The sequence below is a fragment of the Saccopteryx bilineata genome, chromosome 2, assembly GCF_036850765.1.
Source record: "Saccopteryx bilineata isolate mSacBil1 chromosome 2, mSacBil1_pri_phased_curated, whole genome shotgun sequence".
In the NCBI taxonomy this organism is placed as follows: Eukaryota; Metazoa; Chordata; class Mammalia; order Chiroptera; family Emballonuridae; genus Saccopteryx; species Saccopteryx bilineata.
In genome coordinates, this window is record NC_089491.1 from 231,237,362 (window position 1) to 231,243,560 (window position 6,199).

Sequence of the window (6,199 nt, forward strand, 5' to 3'; positions counted from 1 at the left end):
TGAGAGGCTATGGCTCCAGATGAGCTCCCTGAAGAGTGACCCCTGGTGGAGGTCACCTTGCTGGTGGGCTTGGACTGCAGGAGGAAGGGTGACTGGTGTCAACTGGGACCAAGTTGTCATCCCACTGGCCTGGGTGCTCACGGCTGGCACACGGTGGCTCAGGGCTCCCAGTGCAGTGATTGTCCAGACTCCACTGGGTATCAAGGCTGTTGGCCCTGTGCAGTGCTGCACGGAGTTGGGTCTGGGGTTGCTGCAGGAGCTGGAGGAGCAATGGTCGTGGGCTGACGTGGCTGGTGACATTTACCGCTGCTTGGAGACAGTACTGGTGGGCATGAGCTTCTCTGTACCTCTTCGTGTCGCTAGTGATGGTAACACTACTGACGTGGGGGCAGGAGTGTCAGGAGTGACAGTCATCTGCAGCTGCTGTGCCCCAGGGCATGGTGTGGCACCTGTTCTCTCCTGGCGATGGAACTGCACAGGGGTGCTGATGGCCTGAGAGCAGGCCACCGCCGGTGGGGCCATTTCTCCCAAGGACAGTGCTGCTCACTCTTCCTGCTGCTGGTTGGCTGCTGCTGCTCCACGTGGGCCATGCCCACCTTCAAGGGCTGAGAGGGTCAGATGACTTGTCGGTAGCCTCTGGCTGTGAGACGGGTTAGTGATAGCTGCTCCAGCCCACCACCTGCTGGGTGACTGCCGTGGTCTCAGGAGCCACAGGGGCACACACTGTAGCCTGGGTTCCACTCCAAGCAGGTCTGCTTGGTCCCTGTTGGCCAGGCCTGCTGGGCAACCCAGCCTGGATGGACCTGAAGAGGCTGAGCTCTTTCAGCTCGAGTGGCTTTGGGAACTGTATTTCCCACTCGGGCGACATGGCCAACAAGTTTAGAGAGGCCCACCATTCCTGGAAGCCGGGCATGAGAGCTGGCAGGCCAGGCACAAGTCAGGGCTGCTCCTCTGCAGGGGCACCCTCCACACTACAGCCCTGGGTGCTGCTGAGGCTGGCTGCGCAGAGGTCAACTGGTTGTTGAAGGTCACGGTCAGGTTGCTGGCCGTGCTGGGGGCCACGTGAGTGATGGAAGGGGTTTTATCCTGGTTCATAGCATCGTACACATTCATGTTCACCTACGCTTGCAAGTCTTCACGTTCTGGAAGCAGGATTTGATGTGTGTCCTAAGGGGAAAACTGAGTGTGTCATGTGACAAAGGGTGGCTCAGGGTTTCATAGGAGTGACCTTTTACCTATGCCTACAGTCAGCGTGTTCCTTAACAGGTCCATGAGCTCCACATGTCACTTCCAAGTCCGTTGTCATATTCACCCGGGCTATATCATCTAAAAATAATGGAAAATGTATTTCCTTGCTTCTTTTGACTTAATTCTCATCTCCACTTCATGGTCATCTGGTGTCTTCAGCCTCCGCAGAGGATCTGGTGAGTCTGTGTCCCCGTTGAAAAACCTAGCTGACTTTGTTCCCGCGCTTAATATTCTGCTGTTTGTGAAATATAACGAATCCGATGTACCCTGAAGCTTCTGGCTAAAGCAGCCAGCCCAGGGACAGCTCTGCAGGGACACAGCCCAGGGACCCCTTATCCATTGCTTCCCCAACACAGTAAACCAAGGGTGATCACAGGGGCCCTGGAATATCTGAACTGCAAGTAGGTGGAATATGCAGCCCTGGACATGTGCCTGGATGAACCGCGGTGGCTGACCTTCACTCTGGGTGGTAGATGAACTCACCAGCACAATGCTTTCTGGTTTCATCAGGGGTGCAGCAGCTGTACCTGAGGGGCAAGGGCCCGGCCTTGCTCTGCTTCAGAAAGTCATAGAGACTCTGCTCCAGCACTGCAAAGACCAAGCACATGTGATCCTTGTCCTGGAGGCCCTTGTGGTCCTGTAGTCATCAGCACTCTGTGCTCAAGCAGGACAGGATACTCACTTCAATCTGACCTTGTTGGCCATAGGACAGGAGGTTCTTAGGTGGTTCTTCAAGATTGTTTTTTTGTTTGTTTGTCTGTTTGTTTTGTGACAGAGACAGAGAGAGGGACAGGCATACAGGAAGGGAGAGAGACAAGAAGCATCAACTCTGTTGCAGCACCTAAGTTGTTCATTGATTGCTTTCTCATGTGCCTTGACCGGGGGCTATAGCAGACTGAGTGACCTTTTGCAGTGACCTTGGGCTCAAGCTGGTGAGTCTTGCTCAAACCGGATGAGCCTGCGCTCAAGCTGGTGACCCTGGGGTTTCAAACCTGGGTCCTCTGCGTCCCAGTCAAATGCTCTATCCACTGTGCCACCGCCTGGTCAGGCAGTTCTTCAGGATCTTGATGGCCACTTTTCCAACACTTGACCACTTACACAAACATTCTTCAGACCAAGAATTCTTAAAACTTTGTAAGCGTTGGTCATGGAGCACAGCTGGCCATCGTGGACAAGCTGACAATGCTCTTCACTGTTGGAGCCACGGTTGTTGGAGGTGGCAGTTGATGTGGTGGCCCCACTTGCATTGTTCTCAATCTTGGGTGCATGCTCTTTGATGATATCATGCTGCTCGTGTTCCCAATCTCCTCACGCTTACACTTGAACCATGTTTGGGGTAAGTATCAGGAAGGCTCACGGTGCTTTGATGCAACAGGTTACATGGCCCACCGAGGACTTGCCCAGACAGAAGTGCTGCTTGCCGACATGACCACAATGTGCCTGGTGCTCCTGGGAAGATGACAGCCGGCTGGTAAGGCAGGCATGGGCAGGGTGCAGAAGTGCTGACGAATGTGGTGGCCGGCTGAAAAGGCAGCGTGCTTTTGCTTTGGCGTGCACTGCTGTGGGCACCACACCAGTCACATCCTGCTGGGACTGGGCTCTGATCTGTGGCCCCACTACGAAAGGCACGTGATTGGAGGGTATGCGGGCAGAAAACGTGGGAGGCTGCAGTTTCATACGTGGGGGCCATCGTGGCCAGGGTGTCCTAGATTCATGGCAACAGAGAAGGGACCGCCACCCATGAGCTCACTGCCCACAGTCTCAGTTGGAATCTGCCATTTGAGCCTCTCTGTCCCCTTTCTGTGTGGCCATGGCTCGCCCCCAGCAGCAGGGGACAGGTGGGCATGGGTGGATGCCCTTCCTCCAGCTTGAGGAGGGTCCCGTCTAGTCCTAGTTTGTTCAGAGTTTTTGATGTGATACTCAGATGCAGTTCCTGCATCTGTTGAAATGATCATCGGGTTCTGCCCTTTGTTTATTTATATGGTTTATTACATTGATTGAGTCTCAGATGTTTAAACAACCTTGCATTCCTATAATAAACCCCACTTGAATAGAGTATATTGTTCTGTAGTTTTATTTTCTTGCGATGTCTCTATTCGGTGTCAGGATACTATTGGCCTCATTGGGTGAGTTGAGAAGCATCCCTGCTCCTCTACTTTCTGTAACGGTTTGGAGTATGGGGCAGGGGAGCCTGCCAGGGGTGTGATTTAAGAAGGAAACAAAAGTACAGTGGTTTGATATTTTCAGAACATCATCCCCTTTATATATATTTGGAGTTGTCCACCTGTAACTCAAAAAGCCTGAGCAGCCTGTGGCCACAGTATAAAGGCAGTTTACTCCCCTCCCCATCCTCTGTGGCATGAGCCCCCACCAGAAATACTGGAAATAGGCTGCTTCCCCATCCCCAGGTGTCCTTAGTTATTTCTGGGCATACCCAAAGCAGCAGCTCACGGGTGCCCACAAACCAGTGAGTTAGCTGCATGCGGCTTCCTTCCTCCTCTCTGGAGGACCTTCAATTCCATGCCCAGGCTGCTGCCTCCAACTGTCCCCTGCCCCCGGTCCCTGCTGCTGGGGCATGGCAGCACGTACTGCTGAGGAGGGGATGTTTTCTTGGCTCCAGCTGGGTATATTTGGAAGGCGATGCCAATAGGATTAGCTGAAGTTTAGGGTGTTGGCTGCAAGAAGAGGGAGCTCCAGGATGATTCCAGGTTTTTTACTTAATGCATGAAGTTGTTATTCATTAAGATTGTCAGGAAGCCCTGGCCAGCTGTCTCAGTGGTAGAGTGTCGGCCCTGCATGTAGAAATCCTGAGTTCGATTCCCAGCCAGGGAACACAGGAGGGGCGCCCATCTGCTTCTCCACCCTTCTCTCTCTACTTTCTTTCTGTCTCTCTTCTCCTCCCGCAGCCAAGGCTCCATTGGAGCAAAGTTGGCCAGGGTGCTGAGGATGGCTCTATGGCCTCCGCCTAGGTGCTAGAATGGCTCCTGTTGCAATGGAGCAACGCCCCAGATGGGCAGAGCATCGCCCCCTAGTGGGCTTGCTGGGTGAATCCCGGTTGGGTGCATGCGGGAGTCTGTCTCTGCCTCTCCGCTTCTCACTTCAGAGAAAAAAAAAAAGATTGTCAGGAAGACTGTGGGTGGAGCAGGTTTGGGGGGAAAGAGCAATAGTTTGGTTGTGATGTCTCATAAATATCTAGGATGAGAACGGGAATAATGGACCCTCTTTTTCAACATCATTGCCATAGACAGAGAATGGAACCTTAGAGATTATTTTCCAATCCCAGCCCATGCAGTTGAGTACCTGCCTGAAGCCCTGTTTCCTTTCCTCCCCACTAGCAGGACCCTAACTTTGTTCCCAGTGACTGCAGGAAACCCTGGTTCTCTAAACCAGCCAGGGTCACCCTGTCCATCACCTGTCAGTGATGAGGTTAGGGGTCAACCTGACACCCAGCCCTTTCTGGTCAGTGAGATATGAAGGGCAGTCATTTTAGAGGCTTCTAAGAAACATCCCCTTTCTTAAAATAGATATGCGAGAAGAATGGGTCTGGCCCCCTCTCCTGGGTGTCCTGGGCAAGCTTGACTGAGTCACACTGAGGAAATCCAGCCTCGGGGGGTCAGGCTGATAGATGTCACCTTCCAGCCCATGGTGTAGCTAACTGGAGTCACCCTCTCTCTCTCTGGAGGCCTTCCTCTGTGGTCATACACCTCTTCATTTCAGGGTTTTCTTCACTTATTCACACATCCTAAAACATCCTGAGGGGGCCACAGGAGGTTCAGGGCAGAAGCTTGAGGTATCCATCGTGTTACTGGACAGGTCGGGCTGTGCCAGCAGCAGGACACCTTCCAGTGTGAGGAACTGACCGAGTAGTGAACTTGAACGAGAAACTGCTTGTTTTGTCACAGATCTGTCCTTTGCCTTTGCCAGGGAGGGCAGGAGTTTCACACTGGGGGGACCCCGCGCCTAGGTCCTCCCTCCCACACGGACTTGTCTTTGACACCGAGTGTCAACTCGATGAATTGCTTTTATGCCCCTTATTTCACTTTGTACTCTTGTTAGGAAGGCAGCAGGCAGGTACCATGATCCCCGTTTTATAAACCAGGAATGGAGACTCGGAGGAGATCACAGCCTAGAAACGGCAAAACACAGACTGGACCCTGGACTCGCTGTACTCGAGGCGAGCGCTCCAGCCATGCTGTGGGATGGCTTCTGAAGTCAACAGTGACACCTTTCACTGTGCTTACTTGATGCTTCTAATTTTGTACATCAAGTATGATTAAGATAACTAAATAAGACTCCCAGATGTTGTGCTTTATTAAAGTATAGTGACATGCAATATTAAGTTAGTTTCAAGTGTACAACATTGCAACTCTATATTGATGGACTTTACAATGTGATCACCATGTCCCATGTGTCTTGATTCTAATGGAACACACACTGAGTACCTGAGGTCTCCAGGATATGTTTGTTTTTTGTTGTTGTTTTTTTATAAATCAGGGGAGATGTTTGTTTATTTATTTATTTATTTTTTACAGAGACAGAGCGAGAGTCAGAGACAGGGATAGATAGGACAGACAGACAGGAACGGAAAGAGATGAGAAGCATCAATCATCAGTTTTTTGTTGTGGCACTTTACTTGTTCATTGATTGCTTTCTCATATGTGCCTTGACTATGGGGCCACAGCAAACCGAGTAACCCCTTGCTCAAGCCAGCAACCTTGGGTCCAACCTGGTGAGCTTTGCTCAAATCAGATGAGCCCGTGCTTAAGCTGGTGACCTCGGGGTCTTGAACCTGGATCCTCCACATCACAGTCCAACGCTCTATCCACTGCGCCACCGCCCGGTCAGGCTGTTTGGTTTTTGTTATAAATGTAACAATAGTTTTTCTTCCTGTGCGCTTCATTCCCGCTCACAGTGTTCATCCAACATGTGCCTTATAGAATAGACTTCGGAA

General features: G+C 51.7%; 1 pseudogene; it reads right to left on the reverse strand.

Moving 5' to 3' along the window:
• Nucleotides 1-410: 410 nt before the first annotated feature.
• Nucleotides 411-2,938, reverse strand: LOC136322438 (homeodomain-interacting protein kinase 2-like; annotated as a pseudogene).
• Nucleotides 2,939-6,199: the final 3,261 nt, after the last annotated feature.